The following is a 23,232-nucleotide window of genomic DNA, read 5'->3' as shown; positions in this document are numbered from 1 at the left end:
GGGAGAGGCCACAACAGTGAGAGGCCCGCGTACCGCAAAAAAAAAAAAAAAAACAAACCATCATAACTATAAAAAGTTCTGGTAATAACAATTATTGCAATAATAATAGGTGTTAAACTCTGAGCGCCTTCTATACATTTTAAGATGTTGGGGTCTGCTTTTCACATTTAATATAACCCTTGTACCTTGTTGATCTCTTCTATCTTCAGGTTGCCGTGGCATTATGAAAACTCTTGAAAACCATACTAACTCATTGGAAGTGAGATGTTTTGCTGAGTTTAGTCACTTTACAAAATCACATTAAACGAATACTCTTTGAGCCCTTTCCATGCACCAAGTCTTGGAGTGTGGTTCACGCAAATGTGAATAAAATGACCCCTCTAGCCTTCAAGGAGCTTGGCTATAGTAAAAGAGACAGAGATGTCAACAAATAAAACAAGATGGTGAAGGAAGGTCAATGAGGATCATTTTTTTTCTGGTCTAGTGATTTGGAATTACTCATTATACAGATGTTTTCTCTGATATCATTCCTATTTAGAGAAGAGGTGGAGGGGAGTATTGAAGAGCATGAACTCTAGAACCAGGCTGCCCTGTGTCCAATTCTGCCTCTACAAACTCATTAGCTGAGTGACCATTTACTTCTCTCTGCCTCACCCTTTTCACTTACAAAAGGGAAGTAGTAACAGTACTTACCTCAAAGCGTTGTTATTAATTAGTTTAATTAAGACTGTAGTATATTTGGACAAACACCTGGCAGATACAGTAACTACTGCTCTCAATAACTGTTAGCTATATTTTCTTAGATATGAATACTGTCAACCTAACTATGGCCATTCTAGGTGTGTTGTGTTGGTAAACATTCTCCTCAGAACCTTAGAGGGAGAACGACTGTCTCTGAGATGTCTGTCTAGTCAGGAGTCTTGCTGGTATCGTTCGAGGCCACAAAATGTTTGCACCCATAGTGCTTTGGGTCAAAGTCATTCAGTTTTGAGCACCAACTACATGCCAGGCATCGTTTTAGGAGTACTGTGGCTATATCACTGGAGAGAGCAGACAAAAATCCCTCCCTGCACAGAACTTACATTCTGGTGAGGAGAGTCAGATAATAAGCACAATAGAAAAATACATTTTATAATATGATAGAAGGTGATCGTTCTGTCATTAAAAATAATAAAGAAAGCTCACTAGTATGTGGAACGCCTTTTAAATTTTAAGTAGAGTGGTCAGGGTAGACCTGAGGAACATGGTGACGTTTGAGCAGTGTCTTAAAGGAAGTGAGAGAGTAAGCCATACTGGTACTTGGGGTGGGGGAGGAATTCCAGGCAGAGAGGACAGCTAGCACAAAGGCCCTGGGATGGAAGCATACTGTCTAGGACTCTAGTCCAGGAATATTGAGGAGGCCATTATGGCAGGAACTAAGTGAGTGAAGTGAAAGAAGTAGGAGCTTAAATCAAAGAATGGCACATCATGTATTGTCCTTCCAGGCCATTCTATAGCCTTTGGCTTTAGCCCTGATTGAGATGGGGACCATTGCAGGGTCTTGAGCAGAGGAGTGATATGAGTTGTCTCAATGTTTAAAAACGATCGCTCTGGCAGTGTGTTGAGAACTTCCTTCATGGGGACAAAAGTAGAAACAGGGCAAGGATAAAGTCAAGATGTGATGGTAAATTAGGGTGTTAATTAACAGTGGAGGTGGTTAAGTAGTTGAATTTTGGATTTATTTTAAAAGTAGAGCTGAAAAATTTTTTTCTGATGGATTGGATTTGAAATGTGAGAGAAACAGAAAAGTCAAGGATGACACCAAGCTTTTTGGCCTGATATGAGGAAAACTTCATTTGGGACAGGGTGGTTGGGAGACAGAAGGAGGAATTTCAGGATTTCAGTATCAGAAATGGTATGTGGGAGTAGCCTAGTAGGCTAACTGGGCAATAGCCTGGAGCCTGCAGTTCAAGAAGAGATGGTCAGGCTGGAGTTAAAATTTGGGAGTCATTACCACATATGTGATCTTTAGTGTCGTGAGATCACCAAGGGTGTGAGTGTAGATAGACAAGAGATCCAAAGTCCGAACTCTGGGGACTCTCCTGCTCAGACACTGGGAGAAGAGAAGGGACCAGCAAGCAATCTTCTTCCCAAAGAAGACTAAGAAGGAGCAAGCAATGGAGTAGGGGAAAAAAAAAAAAAAACATGAAAAAGTTGTGGAAGTCCAAATAAAAGTTTTCCAGGAGGAACAAGTGTTCCACCATTGATTTCTGCTGATAGTTCGAGTGAGATGAGCCCTGAGAAAATGTCCAGTTTAGGAGTTTGACCTTGACAGGATGCGTCCTAGGGGACAGAGCAGAAGCAAAAGCCCAATTGGAATAAATGGGTAGAGAAAACTTGGAGACAGCTTTTCTTAACAAGGCTAAAGGAGTTTTGCTGCGGCTGAGCAGAAAAAAAGGAGCAAGTGGCTGGAGGGGGAAGTGGATTCAAGAGAGAGTTTTTAAGATGGGAGAAATAACATGATTTTATGGTGATGGGATGATCCAATCGGGGAAACTGCTGAAGTATTTAAGTGTTGGATTGATTCCTGTATGTTTCTGTGCGGAAAAGAGCCAAGACAGGGGAAACTAATTCCTATAAAACACCAAGCAGTTCATAGGTGAGCCTTTCCTATAAATTAGAAGTCAGACTTTTACTTGCACAAATGAAAAGTGCATTATAAATAAGCTATTTGTTGAATGCCTACTGAGTGCCACTCGTGGTGTCAGGGACTTTGTATACATTATCCGGAAGCTTATTAACCATCCTGAACATCAGCTATCTCTGTCACTACACTGTTAATGACACTGTTGCTAGGAGCTAAAACGACTTGGCCAACCAAAGCCATAGTGATCATAAATTAGTCTGCACTTTATTGTGCTCTTTCTTGCTGTTGTGAGTTCCGCGAGGGTCGACGACCTGCCTCTCTTTTAGCCCAGAGATTCAACCAGAACTTGGAAGAGGTTCACTCACACTCATTCGTGCGGAGATCGACTGAGGCCGCCCTGGGTCCATTTGGTCCCTTTCCGTGGAGACACCCGCCGTTCACAACAGCATTGTTTTCATTGGTTGCAGCAACGAGAAAAACACGTTGGAAAATATAGAAACTTTCAAGAGAAGTAACTGAAACGAAATCAGTACAAGTTAGTTTAAAATCCTCCGCTGAGGCCGTTCCCCAACCATTTTGCAAAACTGCTTTTCTGACGCATCAGGTGCCTGCCCGCGGGCGAACTGTCGGGAGGAGGTGAGGTCACCTGGAGTTTCCCGGTATAAACCTCACCGTCGGGCGAGGAAATCGTCGCTCGAGGACGTGTACCCACCCGCCCTCTTCCAGCTCATTAGGAAAGCCTGCCACAAGGTTTCTACCACGGCTGTAAACGCGGCTCCGAGAAGCTGGCGCCCCGTGATGGGGAGACCAGCCAGACCCCTGCTGCAGCAGTAAAAGCCCCAACTGCAAACTGCCTGGCACCTTCACCGACTTCACTGCTCCGAGTCCCTCGGTGCCCGCCGCGGTGGTTACGAAGGGGGCCGGGGCACAGGACCGAGCCGCGCGGAGCCCACCACCGCGGCCCGAGGGGGACCGCACCCGGCGGCTGGGTGCCCGCAGCGCGCCTTCCCTCCCTCGCCCTGGGGACCCGGCCGCGCCGACGCGCCAGGTGAGGAGAAGGCGGCGGCCGGCGGGGTAGAAGGGGCCGCGCAGGCTCCGCGCGTCCGGGCCGCATCCCCCGGGCGTCGCCTCCCCCGCCGCCGAGTTGGTCGCCGCCCGTTTGCGCGGCCGAGGGTTGTGGGCGGAGAGGAGGCAGTGGCCGCCGGGGCCAGGAGGGGCGCGCTGGCTGCGCACAGCGCGTGCTGAGTGGCCGGGCGGCTGCGGCTGGAGCTGCGGCGGGGCCGGGGGTCCGGGGCTGGAGGGAGGGTGGGAGGGAGGCGGGGCGAGGGCCAGGCGAGGGCCGCTGGAGCCGGCGGAGAGCGGCGGCGCGGAGAGAAGATGAGACGGTGAGTGGCTGCCGGGGACGCAGAGTTTCTTGCTTCTCTTGTGGGCTGCAGGGACAAAAGCTCGGGCTGGGGTTAGCAGAGCCCGGGCTGAGCAGCCTCTGGGGCCCCGAACCCCAAGAATGGGTGGACCTCGGTTGAGAGGATCCTGGGGAGGCAGTGGCGGGGTGGAAGAGCAGCTCGCAGAACGGTTGTAGGAAACGGGCGGGATTTGGGGGAGCCTGAGGCAACTTTTGCCGAGAAGTCTGGAATACCCAAGGAGAGAGGGATCGGGATCTTGGGGCTAGAGCTGCTTTGTCGCCGTGGGCGGAGGAAAGAGTCCGCTGCTGGATGGTATGGGCGCGGAATTCAGAAAAGACCCCCTCCCCCAAATATCTAGCTAGCTGCCCTCCTGGCTCACTTTGTTTCAAGAGTGGGGCTCACTAGTTTGAACCGCCCAGAGACTCAAACTCCCATTTGGCCTTGGGTGCCCCCCAAAATTTATGGTTGGGGCGGTCTCCGCACCCCTAGAGATAGCGGCTGGAAGTAGAGAATGTTTTGAACCCCTGTTTCACCCGCGCCTGGCACGGCCGAGGCGCAGCTTGAAATGTTTGCTGGTACATTGAATAACTTAGTTCTAGCAGTCATCACTTATTAAAGCGCCGAGGGCCGGGCTAACTCCCGCTACCGCCAGGAAATTAAAAGGCTGACAGGCTGTCGCTTCCAGACTTGGGGTTTCCTGTTTGAAAGAGCTTCGGAAGTCGAACCTGCTACCCATCTACCTTTCTCATGTAAAAGCGGGAACTGCGCCCTCAGCCTTTTATGTCGGTAGACTTTCCCGGGGCTGGAAATCCTCTCGCCCGGCCCTGCCCTCATCCCTAGAAGTCTTCCTTCTGCTGCTCTAAAGAAGCTCTCAACAGTTCTAGAATGCACAGCTAGTCACAGCCAGACGCAGCTGGGAGTGGAACTAGAAGAAGAGGCATAAAAATGTGGCGTACTTTTAGTGTAAATATATGTCAGCCACATTTCCCTTCATTGTATGAATGTATTAATTACAGATATATATTATCAAGTATTGGACGCGTAACTTTAAGCTTCCTAGTTTGGCTTAATTTAGGCGTTTGAGATATGTCTCCGAGAATTCTAACATCTGAATTCAGCTGGGAGAGGTCTAAATGAAGTTCACAGTTTCAGAGTGTTAGTTAAACTTTTGCCCTGAGAGCTCTTGAATTCTTGGTTCCTGGTAGGATAGCAACAGAGTAGTTGGATTTGGGATAAATAAAGCTTTAGAGCTGCCCACTATTTTAACAGAATGGCTACATCCCCGGTACCATTGCCCTCAATTGTGTAAATATTTGTTTGAATAAAGAGCTAAGGTTCTTTGAAAAGTAACAGTTGTGTCTATTCATGATTCCCTTTTCATATCCTGGGCTTAAGTTATTTAAAAGGTTTTGTGTTTTATTTTATTGTTTTCGTTTTACATATTTAATGTGGAAATTTAAACATTATATGTACTTGAGAAACTCTGTAAAGTCCCCAAAACGTTTATAACTGGGGTTTCCTTTAAAAGTGAGGGGGAATAGAGCTTTTGCTCTTAGTTGACTAGTGTAGCCTTCACCTCCTGAGACCCAGAGGTTTGCAAATCCCAGCCTTTTTCACAAATGAAAAAATGAGATGTTGGGCTAGGAGTAGCCAGCATTTCAATTTGCAGGCTTCAGTCTGTTCCATGCAACTGGCAGACGCTGTTCTTTTGGGCTGAGGACTGACTTTAGGGGGTGTCTCCTGGATCCCTATTTGAAGTGAGGGAGGAAAAGATAGCTGGGAAATTCTCCTAAGAGCTTGCTACCTCCTATCTTAAAGAACACCAGACGAAAGCTGGAACTCTTTAGCAACCTTTTCAGAAACATTTTATTTACTGGCTTTTGCACAAGAGAGGGAAGAAAAAGCTGAAGTGATTAAACCCACCACTGAATTTTGCTGTTTTCCTCAAAGCCCTCTTTTGAGGTCTGTACTGTAATGCAGGGGTTGATTCTGGAGTGCACCAGAGGACTTGCTGTGAAAAACGTGATTGCTTTTAAATACTTTTAAAGAGCAGTTGAGGTTATGACTCTGTATGCTAATTCTCAACCCTTAGCAGAAAGGCGGTTGGCTCTATGAATAACTTGGAAAGACAGTGGTTTTGTACATCTTCCAAGTGGAATACATGTGCGTTATAAATCTGACTGTTAGATCTTGATGTACTTTACTTATTAACTGTGGAAATGTCATCTATTTGAAACAAAAACAACTTTTAAGTGATGTGCTTTATTATAAAGCCCTGGTATACACAGCAGCTGTGGTTCTGAATGGAGGCGGGTGGAGTGGGGGTAACTTGCTCCCCAGGGGTTATTGGCCAGTGTCTGGAAACATTTTTGGTTGTCCCAACTCGGGGCAGGGGACAACCCCAGTTGCCAACTGGGGCTGGCCTCTAGTGGGTAGAGGCCTCAGATGATGCTGTGTAATATCCTATAATGCACAGGACACACAAACAATGAATATCTAGCCCCAAACTCTTCACTAGGGTATTACCTTGAGGACATATGTTAACAAGATTAGGGATCTTAATCTAATTTGGATCTTCTAGAAACTGACGGTATTTTTGCTCAACACAGAGAGACCTTTTTGTCTGCAGCAGATTCTTTTGTCCTTGGCATTAAGAGTCTTAATATACCATAGATGTGAAGGAACTTGTGTTCACTGACTTTGAGTTGGCTTAAAATTACAGAATTTTGGAGTGCTACAGTGCAAGGGAGCCTCAGAGATCACTGAGCTCAACTTTTTTGTTTTATAGACACAAAAACTGAGATGCCCAGAGATGGTGACTGGTAAAGTCTCAAGTGTGTTAGTGACAGATGTTAGTTTTAGATAAAACCCAGGATTAGAGAATTTAGAAACTGATATTCAGGCATATGTAAGTTTTTAAAAAATGGACATGACCCTTTGTGAGAATTTAGAGGTCACATTCTCTGTGAGGAAATAAATAAACTCTTTGATGGGGGAAGGGTAGCATTAGCCATGGTGACTGTGGAGCATATGCCTGGGTGTGTCAGCCCCAAGAAGAACATAATTCTATTGTGCGACCTGTGACACTCCACGTCTGATGCCTGCACCATCCTTCCCATGGCAAAGTGGGCAACAGATGGTTCCACATTCACAGCAGATGCTATGGTACAAAACAGAACATTTGAGATTTTTTGTTCCTCCCTGCCTTATGGGTTAAGAGTAGAGGGCATGAATGGATAGGGTTGTCTTGGAGAGAAGAGAGGATGAGAGAGGCCTCCTGAATACAGAGTTAAAAAAGACACCTGGCATATAAGGAAATGAGCATGCTTTGGGGCAGTTGTGAGGGATATTCATAAGCTGATGAGTGGATATGTAAGATAAATGTGATATATGCGTAGAACTTGGGTTAGGAATCTGAAGACATTTCAAGCTTGGCACTTCTTTGGGGGAAGAGGGCAAAATAATAATGGGGGTAAAAGGAATCTCAGAAATCCTCTTATCTGAATCTGCTCACTTGGCCAGTGAGAACCTCCTAACTCCTGTTTCATTGTACTTTCTTGTACAACCCCCAGTCTGTATCTTTCCATCTGTTTACTTAGTGGGGAAGAAAATGATAGTAATATAAAGTTTTTGTTCATTTTCTGGGAGAGTGTAAAAAGCATGTATTTGTGAATAGCTCTGCTTATAGAAAGGAGTTATCTCAAAGAGTTTTTTTTTTTTTTTTTTTTTTTTTTTGCGGTACGCGGGCCTCTCACTGTTGTGGCCTCTCCCGTTGCAGAGCACAGGCTCCGGATGCGCAGGCTTAGCGGCCATGGCTCACGGGCCCAGCCGCTCCGCGGCATGTGGGATCTTCCCGGACCGGGACACGAACCCGCGTCCCCTGCATCGGCAGGCGGACTCTCAACCACTGCGCCACCAGGGAAGCCCTCAGAGTTTTTGACGATCAGAAAAGTTGTGCACATATGGCTGCTCTCACATTTTACATTACGATTATCCATTAGTCCTGTGATTATGGATTTTAGTTGTGTGCTAAGTGGTCCTGCCATGGTAGTTATAATCCTCAAATCTGGGAGGTTCTGGAAATATAGGAGAAGTTTTTAGTGTGCCTTTCTTGGAAGAGCTCCGAACCTCGCTGTGGTAGGTTCTTATCATTTTGACAACTAGCCAATGGGTGTACCTCAAAGCCGAGTACATAGTAGTATATTTAGAAATGATTCAGAAGTGATGACTTTTTAAAGAGGCTGCAGGTGCTGCAGTAAAGGGGTATAGCACCCTTTTCATGATCACCTTTCGGGTAGTCATTCTTTTTTTTTTGTCGTGTAGTCATTCTTGTTACTTATTTTTCAGGTGATGGAAGAGAAGATGAGTTTGTTTTTTTTATAATTGTTGGCTGGAAATATTTGTTGGCGTTTGATTAATGTGACTCTTATCTTTTGAAAGTGAATAAAACCAAAAAGGGTAGCTCAGGTTTTCAAATCCCTTCAAAATGAGTATTTGGTAAGGCAGAACTTGTTTCTGCCACCCAGAAATTCGAACCTTCTAAGGGTTAATTTGCAGAGTTGTTTTCATGATATTTAGGAATGTTTTTAGATGTTGAAAAGAAGGTTTGTGCTGTATCTGCTTTAAAGGCAAGATTGTTATCTATAGCAGCTAATGATCAACAGGGGAAACCCAAATATAAAAATCATTTTTATTGAAATTCAGTGGGAAGGCTAGGGGTTGGAGAAGCTTGCCATACAAAGAAACAGGTAAATAAGGTGTAGAGTAACAGGCTGAGTTACCTGGAGACTTTTTTGAGAGGTTTTTTACAAGAGATATTTGTTTTGCTTAGTGTGAGTGGGTTGAGTTTATTAGATGAACTCCATTTCCTTACTTTGCAAATTAAGGGGAAGAAAAAGTTTGTTCATGCCTATATTTAATATTGTTACCTCAAGCAGGGTCAGCTTTTTCCAAGATTTGCTGCTAAATCTAGAGTTCAGTGGAAATCAGTGTTGATCATCTTAGAATATTTTGTTTGCATGCAGCATGTGACCTCTCCAGATGGCGATGTGCTTGTGGAATCAGCATAAGGAATGGCAAAAACGCTAAAAGTTACAATCTTTCTCCTTGATTTGTTTCTTGAGCACCGTATTGCTAAAACAAGGGCAGGTAAAAGCAAAGGAAAGCCAGCTTCTGCGTTTGTTTGTCCAGTTCAGATGCAGCCTGAGTAGTGCTTCATAGTCAAGAGATATTCAGAGGGGACTGGGAAGTGAGGTCTGGCTGCCACACTGCTTACATCATTGCAGAAGTAGGTTTTTGAAAACATATTTAGTAAAGAAATTGCAAGCCATGGGAATGTAGACAAAATATTTCTTATACATCATGCTGAATCAAATAGCCGTATTATATTACACTAACATAACTCTGACCAGGCCTTCTTCCCACTACGTTATGCTGAAATAATTTACCATGCCCTTGGAATGTCATGGGCAACCGCACCGGTGCAATCTTTTCCCAGTTAGGTAGCTAGCTGCCACCTTATCACTAAAACATGTTTCTGTTCTGTAGTCATTTCCATTTCCTGCGTTGTATAACTGGCACTCCTGTGTTATTTAACCTGTGTCTATGGGAGCCTAGAAAGTTGGAGCAGAAAGAACATCTTGTTCACCCTCACCATTTTAAATATGGAGAAACCTCTGCTAAAACAAGGTGAAGACGGACCAAGGGATTTGCTCTGGCTCTTTCTTCTGTTGGTTATTTTGGCAGAACCAGGACGAGGGTCGGGTATCCTGACTCATGTTCCTGGCAGTCTGTCCCGTATTTTTTGCGCTAGATTGGCCATGACAATAAAAATAACATCCTAATGTAACCATTTCCTTTATTAGGGCTTTTGGTCAGATATAAAAAACAGCATTGATTAAATTTAGTGTAGTCAGTTGTTTACTGACCTCTGCTGGTTCAAGTCCTTTTTCCTTTTCCTTCCAAGCAAAATAAATGGTTAAAAAAGGTAGGTCGCAACAAAGGGAAATATTGTCTATAACACCCACTTTGCATAACCTACAGTTAAGTAATGAAGAGATGGTATCATTATTGTTTTGTTTTGTTTACTTTATAGTATTTTTTTAAAACCCATCCACTCAGTTTTTGAGTTAAAGGGAAAAACACTATGACCATGGGTGATGTGGTCACCTTGTGTTTGTTCCATCCATCCTGAGCCTACTTATCCCCTGACTATTCCCAGTTCACAAGTATTGGGTAAGGGAATGGAGAATAGTACGTTTGGATTTGGTGAATGTTACTTTGAAAAAACAGAAGCTGACTCTGAAGAGAATGTATTTTGATCGGTAGTGTGGAATGGGGACAGGATGCTGTAAAGATAAGAGTTTGCTCCCACCAACTCTCAGCTTCCAATTCCAGCCCATAGGGGTGGTTTCAGGGTCAAGAGAGAGCATCTTCATCCCCATGTGATCCCAGAGTCAATATTTTTCTTGCATAAATTGGTTTTAGAGTATGCTTTTTCCTGGAGTACCCCTCTGCTTCAGGAAGTAAATCTGAAGCACAGATGCAAACAGACATTCAAGACCTCCAACCTAGTTATTCCATGACTCTGTTTCTTGGCTTTGTCTCACTGTGGTGATCACATAATACAGGAGGATTGTTCAGAGGCTACAGTCAGAATCACCTAAACCCGGGGATGAATTATGCCAATGATCAGGAATAAGAAACATCTGGAAATATTTGCTTTACTTGGGAAAATTTTAGAAACCTTTATCTTCAACTAAAGCTATCTTAGGATTCTATAAAGAACCCTGAAAATATGGGTCTGTAATTTCCTACCTAAAGAACTCTCCCACTTTCAGAGAAGCCATCACATAATTTAAGAATCTATAAAGTATGTTGGTCTCTGTCTTAGCATGAATATGGAAGGGTGTGTGTGTGTGTTTTAATGGTTTTTTGAGGCTGAAATTCTTCAAGATATGGCAGGTTTGTCAGTTTTTGTGTTTACATTTTAACTTTCTGAAGAGGTGGGTTTTATTTGAATATGCATAGTAGTGAAATTTAGCTACTGTGACCTACCATTATCTTGCAAGTATCCGAAATATAATGGCCTGATACTTGTAATCTAGACAATGCATTTCCTTTCAGATTTCTCCAAGGTACTTAAAAAAAAAATCCGCTTTTAGGAGCTTAATTCAATATGACAGAAGGTTAGTATTTCGTACTTTTTAAAAAATCAGCAAGGAGCCACTGTATGAACACATCCTTCTTTGTAAACTGAGCCACTATCGTTTTTAAGTCAGTATATATTCATATATTTTTATTCATATTGGTTTTCGGAATGCACACATCTTTTACTTTTTAAATATTTTTATTATGGAAAATTTTAAACATACATAAAAATTAAAAGAATAATGCAGTGAAATCTCATGTACCCATCATTCAGTTTCAACAGTTACCTACATATGCTAATATCGTTTCATCTGTAGACCTTACTTCCCCCCAAACATAGATTGTTATAAAGCAGATTCCAAATACTGTAGTATTTTATTCATAAAAAATTTAAAATATAAATCTAAGAGCTTAGGATTTTTAAAAAATACAGCAAATCATTATCACACCTAAAAACAAAAATGGCAGTAATTAAAATATCTTTTTTCCAGTCAGTGTTCAGATTCTCTGATTGTCACATAAAATTTTTGTTTAATAGTTGGATTGTTCAAAACAGAATCCAAACAAGGTCTACAAGGTCTACATATTGCATTTAATTGTTAATTGGTGTATCTCCTGGTTCTTTTTAAATCTAGAACTGTTCCCTCTCTTATTTTTTTCCTTGTCATTTGCTGGTTGAAGACATTGGTTATTTTTCTGTAGACTTCCACATGTTTTAGATTTAAGTGATACTGTCTCCATAGTGTTGTTTAATGTATTCCTCTGTTCTTTGTATTTTCTGTAATCGGAGACACCTTTTTTTTTTTTTTTTTTTAATAAATGTATTTATTTATTTATTTTTGGCTGTGTTGGGTCTTCGTTGCTGCACACGGGCTTTCTCTAGTTGTAGCGAGTGGGGGCTACTCTTGGTTGCGGTGCGTGGGCTTCTCACTGTGGTGGCTTCTCTTGTCACAGAGCACGGGCTCTAGGCGCGCGGGCTTCAGTAGTTGTGGCACGCAGGCTCAGTAGTTGTGGCTCGCGGGCTCTAGAGCACAGGCTCAGTAGTTGTGGCACAGGGGCTTAGTTGCTCTGCGGCATGTGGGATCTTCCTGGACCAGTGCTTGAACCTGTGTCCCTTGCACTGGCAGACGGATTCTTAACCACTGCACTACCAGGAAAGTCCGGAGACAGCATGCTTTTAATTTGAGAACTTCCCTACCGCATCATTCTGTTGAACTTAATTTATAACATATATATATATATATATATATATATACTTATTACATTCATATTGTGTCTCCTTCAAATATTGCTAAAGCTGTTTTTAAAATTTTATTTATTTATTTATACAGCAGGTTCTTATTAATCTATTTTATACATATCAGTGTATACATGTCAATCCCAATCTCCCAATTCATCCCACCACATCCCCACCCCCTGCTTTCCCCCCTTGGTGTCCATACGTTTGTTCTCTACATCTGTGTCTCTATTTCTGCCCTGCAAACCGGTTCATCTGTACCATTTTTCTAGATTTCACATATATGCGTTAATATACGATATTTGTTTTTCTCTTTCTGACTTACTTCACTCTGTATGACAGTCACTAGGTCCATCCACATCTCTACAAATGACCCAATTTTGTTCTTTTTATGGTTGAGTAATATTCCATTGTATATATGTACCACATCTTCATCGATTTGTCTGTCGATGGGCATTTAGGTTGCTTCCATGACCTGGCTGTTGCTGTAATGAACATTGGGGTGCGTGTGTCTTTTTTCCTTTTTTTTTTTAACATCTTTATTGGAGTATAATTGTTTTATAATGTTGTGTTAGTTTTTGCTGTACAACAAAGTGAATCAGCTATATGTATACATATATCCCCATATCCTCTCCCTCTTGCGTCTCCCTCCCAGCCTCCCTATGCCACCCCTCTAGGTAGTCACAAAGCACCAAGTTGATCTCCCTGTGCTATGCAGCTGCTTCCCACTAGCTATCTGTTTTACATTTGGTAGTGTATATATGTCCATGCCACTCTCTCACTTCGTCCCAGCTTACCCTTCCCCCTCCCCGTGTCCTCAAGTCCATTCTCTATGTCTGCGTCTTTATTCCTGTCCTGCTCGTAGGTTCATCACAACCATTTTTTTTTAATTCCATGTATATGTGTTAGCATACAGTATTTGTTTTTCTCTTTCTGACTTACTTCAATCTGTATGACAGACTCTAGGTCCATCCACCTCGCTACAAATAACTCAGTTTCGTTCCTTTTTATGGCTGAGTAATATTCCATTGTATATATGTACCATAGCTTCTTTATCCATTTGTCTGTCAATGGACATTTAGGTTGCTTCCATGACCCGGCTATTGTACATAGTGCTGCAATGAACATGGGGGTGCAAGTGTCTTTTTGAATTATGGTTTTCTCTGGGTATATGCCCAGTAGTGGAATTGCTGGGTCATATGGTAATTCTATTTTTAGTTTTTTAAGGAACCTCCATACTGTTTTCCATAGTGGCAGTATCAATTTACATTCCCACTAACAGTACAAGAGGGTTCCCTTTTCTCCACACCCTCTCCAGCATTTGTTGTTTGTAGATTTTCTGATGGTGCCCATTCTAACCAGTGTGAGGTGATACCTCATTGTAGTTTTGATTTGCCTTTCTCTAATAATTAGTGATGTTGAGCAGCTTCTCATGTGCTTCTTGGTCATCTGTATGTCTTCTTTGGAGAAATGTCTGTTTAGGTCTTCTGCCCATTTTTTGATTAGATTGTTTGTTTTTTTTAATATTGAGCTGCATGAGCTGTTTATATATTTTGGAGATTAATCCTTTGTCCATTGATTCATTTGCAAATATTTTCTCCCATTCTGAGGGTTGTCTTTTCATCTTGTTTATAGTTTCCTTTGCTATGCAAAAGCTTTTAAGTTTCATTAGGTTCCATTTGTTTTTATTTCCATTACTCTAGGAGGTGGGTCACAAAAGATCTTGCTGTGATTTATGTCAAAGAGTATTCTTCCTATGTTTTCCTCTAAGAGTTTTATAGTGTCCGGTCTTACATTTAGGTCTTTAATCCATTTTGAGCTTATTTTTGTGTATGGTGTTAGGGAGTGTTCTAATTTCATTCTTTTACATGTAGCTGTCCAGTTTTCCCAGCACCACTTGTTGAAGAGACAGTCTTTTCTCCATTGTATATCCTTCCTCCTTTGTCATAGATTAGTTGATCATAGGTGTCTGGGTTTATCTCTGGACTTTCTATCCTGGTCCATTGATCTATATTTCTGTTTTTGTGCCAGTACCTTACTGTCTTGATTACTGTAGCTTAGTAGTATAGTCTCAAGTCAGGGTGTCTGATTCCTCCAGCTCCATTTTTTTCCCTCAAGATTGCTTTGGCTATTCAGGGTCATTTTTATCTCCATACAAATTATGCAATTTTTTGATCTAGTTCTGTAAAAAATGACATTGGTAATTTGATAGGGATTGCATTGAATCTGTAGATTGCTTTGGGTAGTATAGTCATTTTCACAGTATTGATTCTTCCCATCCAAGTACATGGTATATCTCTCCATCTGTTTGTGTCATCTTTGATTTCTTTCATCAGTGTCTTATAATTTTCTGAGTACAGGTAGTTTACCTCCTTAAGTAGGTTTATTTCTAGGTTTTTTATTCTTTTTCTGCAATGGTAAATGGGAGTGTTTCCCTAATTTCTCTTTCTGATCTTTTGTTGTTAGTGTATAGGAATGCAAGAGATTTCTGTGCATTAATTTTGTATCCTGCAACTTTACCCAATTCATTGATTAGCTCTAGTAGTTTTCTGGCGACATCTTTAGCATGATCTATGTATAGTATCATGTCATCTGCAAACAGTGGCAGTTTTACTTATTCTTTTCCAGCTTGGATTCCTGTTATTTCTTTTTCTTCTCTGATTGCTGTGGCTAGGACTTCCAAAACTATGTTGAATAATAGTGGCAAGAGTAGACATCCTTGTCTTGTTCCTGATCTTAGAGGAAATGCTTTCAGTTTTTCACCATTGAGAATGATGTTTGCTGTGGGTTTGTCATATATGGCCTTTATTATGTTGAGGTATGTTCCCTCTATGCCCACTTTCTGGAGAGTTTTTATCGTGAAATCGTGTTGAATTTTGTCAAAAGGTTTTTCTGCGTCTATTGAGATGATCATATGGTTTTTATTCTTCAATTTGTTAATATGGTGTATCACATTGATTGATTTGCGTATATTAAAGAATCATTGCATCCCTGGGATAAACCCCACTTGATCATGTTGTATGATCCTTTTAATGTGTTGTTGGATTCTGTTTGCTACTATTTTGATGAGGATATTTTCATCTATATTCATCAGTGATATTGGTCTGTAATTTTCTTTTTTTGTAGTATCTTTATGTGGTTTTGGTATCAGGGAGATAGTGATGGTGATGGTGGCCTCATAGAATGAGTTTGGAAGTGTTCCTTCCTCTGCAGTTTTTTGGAAGAGTTTGAGAATGATGGGTGTTAGCTCCTCTCTAAATGTTTGATAGAATTCACCTGTGAAGCCATCTGGTCCTGGACTTCTGTTTGTTGGAAGATTTTTAATCACAGTTTCAATTTCATTCCTTGTGATTGGTCTGTTCATATTTTCTGTTTCTTCCTGGTTCAGTCTTGGAAGGTTATACCTTTCTAAGAATTTGTCCATTTCTTCATGGTTGTCCATTTTATTGGCATAGAGTTGCTTGCAGTAGTCTCTTAGGATGCTTTGTATTTCTTCAGTGTCCATTGTAAATTCTCCTTTTTCATTTCTAATTTTATTGACTTGAGTCCTCTCCTTCTTTTTCTTGATGAGTCTGGCTAAAGGTTTATCAATTTTGTTTATCTTCTCAAAGAACCAGTTTTTAGTTTTATTGATCTTTGCTATTGTGTTCTTTGTTTCTATTTCATTTATTTCTGCTCTGATCTTTATGATTTCTTTCCTTCGACTAGCTTTGGATTTTGTTTGTTCTTTTTCTAGTTGCATTAGGTTGTTAGATTGTTTATTTGAGATTTTTCTTGTTTCTTGAGGTAGGATTGTATTGTTATATTCTTCCCTCTTAGAACTGCTTTTGCTGCATCCCGTAGGTTTTGGATCATCGTGTTTTTGTTGTCATTTGTGTCTAGGTATATTTTGATTTGTTCTTTGATTTCTTCAGTGATCTCTTGGTCCTTTAGTAATGTATTGTTTAGCCTCCATGTGTTTGTGTCTTTTACATTTTTTTCCCCGTAATGGATTTCTAATCTCCTAGGGTTGTGGTTGGAAAAATGCTTGAGATGATTTCAGTTTTCTTAAATTTACTGAGGCTTAATTTTTGACCCAAGATGTGGTCTATCCTGGAGAATGTTCTGTGTGCACTTGAGAAGAAAGTGTAATCTGCTGTCTTCGGATGGAATGTTGTATAAATATCAATTAAATCTATCTGGTCTATTGTGTCATTTAAAGATTGTGTTTCCTTATTCATTTTATGTCTGGGTGATCTGTCCATTGGTGTTAGTGAGGTGTTAAGGTTTCCCACTGTTATTGTGTTACTGTTGATTTCCTCCTCTATAGTTGTTAGCGTTTGCCTTATGTATTGAGGTGATCCATGTTGGGTGCATAAATATTTATAATTGTTATATCTTCTTCTTGGATTGATCCCTTGATCATTATGCAGTGTCCTTCCTGTCTCTTGTAACATTCTTTATTTTAAAGTCTGTTTTATCTGATATGAATATTGCTACTCCAGCTTTTTTTTATTTTCCATTTGCACGGAATGTCTTTTTCCATCCCCTCACTTTTAGTCTGTATGTGTCCCTAGGTCTGAAGTGGGTTTCTTTTAGACAGCATACAGATTGGTCTTGTTTATGTATCCTTTCAGAGAGCCTATGTCTTTTGGTTGAAGCATGTAATCCATTTACATTTAAGGTAATTATCAATATGTATGTTCCTATTACCATTTTCTTAAGTTTTGGGGGTTTGTTTTTGTAGGTCCTTTTCTTCTCTTGTGTTTCCCACTTAGAGAGTTTCCTTTAGCATTTGTTGTAGAGCTGGTTTGGTGGTGCTGAATTCTCTTAGCTTTTGCTTTTCTGTAAAACTTTTGATTTCTCCATCAAGTCTGAATGAGATCCTTGCTGGGTAGAGTAATCTTGTTTGTAGGTTCTTCCCCTTCATCACTTTAAATATTATCATGCCACTTCCTTCTGGCTTGTAGAGGTTCTGTTGAGAAATCAGTTGTTAACCTTGTGGGAGTTCCCTTGTATGTTACTTGTCGTTTTTCCCTTGTTGCTTTTAGTAATTTTTCTTTGTCTTTGATTTTTGCCAATTTATTACTATGTGTCTCGGTGTGTTTCTCCTTGGGTTTATCCTGCCTGGGACTCCCTGCACTTTTTGGGCTTTGGTGGCAATTTACTTTCCCATGTTAGGGAAGTTTTCAATCATAATCTCTTCAAATATTTTCTCGGGTCCTTTCTCTCTCTCTTCTCCTTCTGGGACCCCTATAATGTGAATGTTGTTGCATTTAATGTTGTCCCAGAGGTCTCTTAGGCTGTCTTCATTTCTTTTCATTCTTTTTTCTTATTCTGTTCCACAGTTGTGAATTCCACCATTGTGTCTTCCAAGTCAGTTATCCATTCTTCTGCCCTAGTTATTCTGTTATTGATTCCTTCTAGTCTATTTTTCATTTCAGTTATTGCATTGTTAGTCTCTGTTTGTTCTTCTAGGTGTTTGTTCTTTTATTCTTTTAGGTCTTTGTTAAACATTTCTTGTGTCTTCTTGATCTTTGCCTCCATTCTTTTTCTGAGGTCCTGAATCATCTTCGCTATCATTATTCTGAATTCTTTTTCTGGAAGGTTGCCTATCTCCACCTCATTTATTTTTTTGTGGGGGGGATTATCTTGTTTGTTCATCTGGTGCATAGTCCTCTGTCTTTTTATTTTGTCTTTCTTTCTGTGAGTGTGGTTTTCGTTCCACAGGCTGCAGAATTGAAAAGCTGTTTTAATAATGATATAAACACAAATGTGAGTCCAATTGGTAAAAGTCACATCTTGAATATTTAGATAAAAGTCAGGAGTTTTGCAAGTGGGAAGGGAATTTGAATGACCCAAATGTTTTTTGAGGTTTTTCCTGCTTTCTGTCCTTCTTCCCCTGCCTTCCTCACAGGCTGAAAAGAGTTATCACAGGAAGCGTGCAGCCAAATTCCTTGGGTGGTCTAAAGAATATTTTAAAGTTCAGGCAGACAAGTCTTATTCAAGGGACTGGCACAAAATGGTTTAAACATCCCTATTGATGTTTTACCCTCTTTACAAGAGTCCTCTAAGATTCTTAAGAATTCCTCATATAAAACAATCTAGACTTATTTAAAAGGAACTTCTGTCACAGGAGATAAAGATCCTCATTTGAATATGGTTTTTGCTATTGATTGTGATTACCTTTAGGAACCATTGGATGCCATCTGGACTTCTTTTGACAGAGCTTAGACTTCAGTGGGCTGGAGATGACAGAAAGGAATGGTACCATGGGGTAGACTGATTTATTGTGATAGGAAGAAGCCGAAACTTTTTTTTTTTTTTTTACTTTTTGTCATCACTTCTTCCATCTCTCATTTCCTCCCCCTATTCCCCATCACGCCCCAGTCCCTTCTGTGCTCCCTTCCTCCCTGTGGCATCATCTGATACTTTTGTTCTTTCCTTAATGGTCTCCCTTACCTCTTTTAGTTGTTTTCAGAACATAATAAAGTAAAAATTCAAAAGGGAAAACAAGAAAACCAAGAAAGGAACTGTGTAATCAGTGTCCTGAGATCATATCAGCATTCCAGTGGTCCTCCCTTTCTCCCCAGCCTGCCATGCATCACCCCGACACCTGGCAAATTCTGAGGATGCCTCAACTTGCCTGGGTTCTGAAGAGCCTCCTCTGGCAGTCACACAGTCTTTGTGCCTTTTAGACTGCTATGGGCATGTGGGCAGTGTATGTCTGTCTCTGTGTGTCTGTGAACGTGTGTCTGTCTGCATACAGTAAGATTTACTGTTGTAACAGGCTCAGTCTGAAAGAACAAAACATCCTCCTTATTCTTGGGTCCTTTTGAGAGATAAAAATGCCCTCCTTGGAGATTATCAATGTATCTGCATGTATCTAGTAGATAATAATTATTTTGTTCAAAAAGGCTGATCTTTAAATGACAGAGAACATGGCGCAAGGAATGAGGAATGAGAATCCATTTGCTGCTCTGTTTATTTGCAAAAAACCAATAAGGGCTCAGTGTCCACTAAGAGAAGTTTGGTTTTATGGTTTTTGTTTTTTTCTTCCCTGCACTGAGACGTAAAATCTTGAGTGTGGAGGAAGAGTTTAAAGGAACAGAGTTTAGGAGGCCAGGTTGCATGAATGGGAGATGAAGTTCTGTGGGGATGGATGTTGAGACAGTGGGAAGGTCCAGATTTAGGGATGCTTACAAAACCTGTGCATGGGGGCTTCTCTGGTGGTGCATTGGTTAAGAATCCACCTGCCAATGCAGGGGACATGGGTTTGAGCCCTGGTCTGGGAAGATCCCATGTGCCGCGGAGCACCTAAACCTGTGCGCCACAACTACTGAGCCTGTGCTCTAGAGTCCACGTGCCACAACTACTGAAGCCCAAGCACCTAGAGCCCGTGCTCTGCAACAAGAGAAGCCACCGCAATGAGAAGCCCACGCACCACAACGAAGAGTAGCCCCCGCTCTCCGCAACTAGAGAAAGCCGCGCACAGCAACAAAGAGCCAAAGCAGCCAAAATAAATAAGTAAAATAAATAAATTAAGAAACAAAACAAAACCTGTGCATAGGAGGGGATATTTGAAGAAGAGAGGATCTGGGAAGGTGTTTGCCAGTGGGTGTGGGGCTGTGTGGAGAGGTGTGGCTGTGTGTAGAGAAGCAGGAGGCTGAGGATTTAGTGATGAAAGGAAATACTTGTGGAAAAGGAGGGTATATTTGCAAAGGCGGAGTCCAGAGGACTGAGGGTTTGTTTAACTGAGGATGGTGTTTGGATAACGGAGAGTGGGGAAAACAGGCTGCTTTTGGATGTCTGAAATGAGAATATTGCTAGAGAAGGAAGTGGTTGTTCCTGAAGCTTCTAAGTAGTCCCCCTCCCCCTTCATCATGTTTTCATGTTGGGATTAGTGGGAAAAGAGGGAGGTTTTTGTGTCCATTGTTCTCCATTCTTAAGCTTGGAGTTTGGGGCTGAAATAGATTTCTTAGTTTTTCCTATTCAGTCCTCTAAAAGCTTCTTCCCTCAGGCACCGCTGGTCACCACAGAACTCCCCCCCCCCCCCCCCCCGCCACCTCCCCAATGGCACTGCTTCTGACAGACTGCTCTAAGCTGGTGTCTGAATTCAATTACGTGTCATCAGTACATGCTTTAAAACATTGCCATACCGTAAACGTCAGTGCTGAAAGAGGCCAGCCTGTGGACCACCAGTGTGCTGGGAGAGTTTGAAACACCAGGCATCAACCACTGTCTGTGGCAAAATGTGCTCCCAGAGCCAGCACCTCAGCTCTAAGGCCCCTCATAAGAAAAACAGAGACTCAAACTTTTTCATAAAGTGGAAATTTTAGCCTAAACCCTCCTGATTTTTTGGGTAAGATTCTTTTTCTGACTTTGCTTCTGTAATCTACATCCATCCCCTTTCCCCAGCCATATGAAAAGATTTCCACTTTCCTATCACTTGCGCTTGCACTCCCCCTTTGATTAATTCCTGCTATATTGGGTGATCCTGAGAAGTGTTTGTGCACGGCGATGTAAAATGACAAGTAACGTGTTGTATAATTTAAGAATCCTCCAAACTCTTGGTATAAATTACCTGGAAAACTGCATTTATATATATAGGCCAGACTTTAAGACTCCTACTTCTAATGCAACACACACAACACAGCACAGTAAATACTTCATTTTAATTTGTTCGTTTTTTAAAACTTTGCTCCCTGGGTGTGTATTCATTATCTTGAAACCAAGATCCCTACAGCTCTGGCCATCACAGTGCTCTGAAGTCACCATCAGTGACTTACAGTTTGGATGGGATTAGCTTCACTGTGGTGTTATTTGGTACAAATGGAGCAGGAGAATTATATTTTAAAACATATACCAGCATTGTGGCAAAGAGGAAAGAATCTACCAAGAAACTTACAAACATGATCCCTGAGATTAGTTTTTCCAATAATTTTCTTCTTAAGGAAGAATGTACCGTGACTTTCCGTGGTACCTTCCAGAGATCTCTAAATGACTCCTGGCATTTTCTAATCGACAATGAGATGATATATGTTTCAGGTGATAAAATAACAAGAGAGCTCTGGAGGGATTAAATTTATGGATTGGAAAGTAAGCCCAAATGTTTCAACACACATTAACTTCTTTCCTGTTTAGACGACCCGGTGTTGTCTCTTCTTTCAGATGGGCACCAGATGCCTTCTTCCCTTCTCCACACCGGTTCTGTTTCTGTGCGTATGCGTGCAGTATATGGAGCCGTTAGTGCCCTTGGGGCTGTTTTACTTCCACAATAACATAATGCAGTGATTTTATAATTTCCATGAGACTTCTTTTTTGTTTACATAAACTGTACAAGAAAGCAAAAAGAAATACACCAGAGGAGATCAAGAAGCCAGGCTAGAAACCTCGGAGAATTCCTCACCTTTCTTACACGTGTTAACATAGACCTCTCTCCGGCCACCCTCTCTCTTGTGTGTCACTTTGACAACACCTCTTGCAGTGTACCCTTGCACCTCCCACAGCCCTAGTTCTTCCTCTGCTTTCTTTTCCTAACCTCAGCTGCAGTCTCTAATACATTGTCTGCAGGGCTCCATCACGTTGCTATCTCCCTCACTGCTGGGGAATTAAACCCAGTCTCTCCCATTGTATCCTCTGCCCTCCTGCCTCTACTCTCCTTGCCTTAGCTCTCATCCTCATTCAGAGTACATTACTGCTTCCTGTTCTACATTTCCCTATGCTTTTCCCACCTCTAGGCCTCCACTCGTGTGATCTCATCCTCAATGAAAAGAACACCCTGGAACTGGGGAAGGAGAGAGAGGTATCATGAACCATTATTGTCACTCCTAGGGTCAGAAAGACCACCTGTGTGATTCTCCACCTTTTGAGTTGAATTGATTTATGGGATTAAGAGATCTCAAATTGACACAAGTATACATACATATGTACTCAGCTATGGTAAACTCAACTTCGGGAAAATGAGTGAATTACATGTTTATACTTGATGATAAATCTTTAAGTGTACAACTTTTTACACATCCTTAACAGACCCAATAAGGTTGAACTGAAAAACCGGGGTATCAGACATGAATATCTTAAAATATTCTCTGGAATGTTCTTCCCTCCAGATCATCTGTAGCTTTCTTCTGCAATATGTGTGGTGGAGAAATGTTGCATGGCTGTTTCTCAGATGTGGTTTATTATTTGCAAATGTCCTGCTTGTCTCTTCCCTAGAGACTGTAAAGCTGATCTTTCAGCTAGTACTACTGTGGAATATTCTGGTGTTATATTTTGTTTGGCCAACTAAACTGCGTCATTAATTACATTTTTTGGCCATGGTGAGTTTTGGCTGAGCTGCGAGGCATGAGAAATCTTAGTTACCTGACCAGGGATCGAACCTGTGCCCCCTGGAGTGGAAGCATGGAGTCCTAACTACTGGACCCCCAGGGAATTCCCACTAATTAAATTTTTTGATTAAAAAAAAAGTGTATGCGAGGAGGAGAGAGGGGCCAAGTGTTGCCACCCTGTAGGGTAGTAAGAATACCCTTTAGTAGTTTGATACTATGTAGTTTTGTTGGAAGAGGGAATGATATTTGGTAATATTTTGTTTGGGTGATTAAGTAGCATTTGCAACTGCAAACCGGTTGAAATACATTAATACATTTTATCATCTAAAATGACATTAATGTCCTATGCTGCTGAGTCAAAAATTAAGCTTTTAAGTATCCTTTTTGACATAAACCCTCAATTCTGCGCCGTTAGAGCAAATATTGAAAATGCAGAGTTTGGGTTCAGTGCTTAGCTGCTGACTTCCATTAAACAGCATCTGCTCTGCCTTGCTTTCTGGATGGCTA

General features: G+C 41.4%; 1 protein-coding gene and 1 long non-coding RNA gene across 17 annotated transcripts in view; one reads left to right on the top strand and one right to left on the bottom strand.

Annotated features, from left to right (window-relative positions):
• LOC137225229 (uncharacterized) overlaps nt 1–3,130 on the bottom strand; it is a 33,943-nt gene extending 30,813 nt beyond the window's left edge. Inside the window, exon 1 of the long non-coding RNA XR_010943745.1 lies at nt 2,992–3,130. This is a non-coding gene — a long non-coding RNA (uncharacterized lncRNA). The remainder of the gene's footprint in view (nt 1–2,991) is intronic.
• Nucleotides 3,131–3,504: 374 nt separating this feature from the next.
• Nucleotides 3,505–23,232, top strand: part of PHLDB2 (pleckstrin homology like domain family B member 2) — a 129,595-nt gene continuing 109,867 nt past the window's right edge. For 12 of the 16 annotated variants that reach the window (XM_067738928.1, XM_067738923.1, XM_067738931.1 and 9 more), the window contains exon 1: nt 3,927–4,011. The gene's annotated coding sequence lies outside the window, so the exon portion shown is untranslated. Of the gene's footprint in view, nt 3,675–3,926; nt 4,012–23,232 lie in introns of those variants that run through there. The other 4 variants (XM_067738920.1, XM_067738934.1, XM_067738935.1 and 1 more) reach the window with 4 other exon arrangements.

Source organism: Pseudorca crassidens, chromosome 5, assembly GCF_039906515.1.
Source record: "Pseudorca crassidens isolate mPseCra1 chromosome 5, mPseCra1.hap1, whole genome shotgun sequence".
NCBI lineage: Eukaryota > Metazoa > Chordata > Mammalia > Artiodactyla > Delphinidae > Pseudorca > Pseudorca crassidens.
This window is presented reverse-complemented; position numbering and strand designations above follow the sequence as displayed.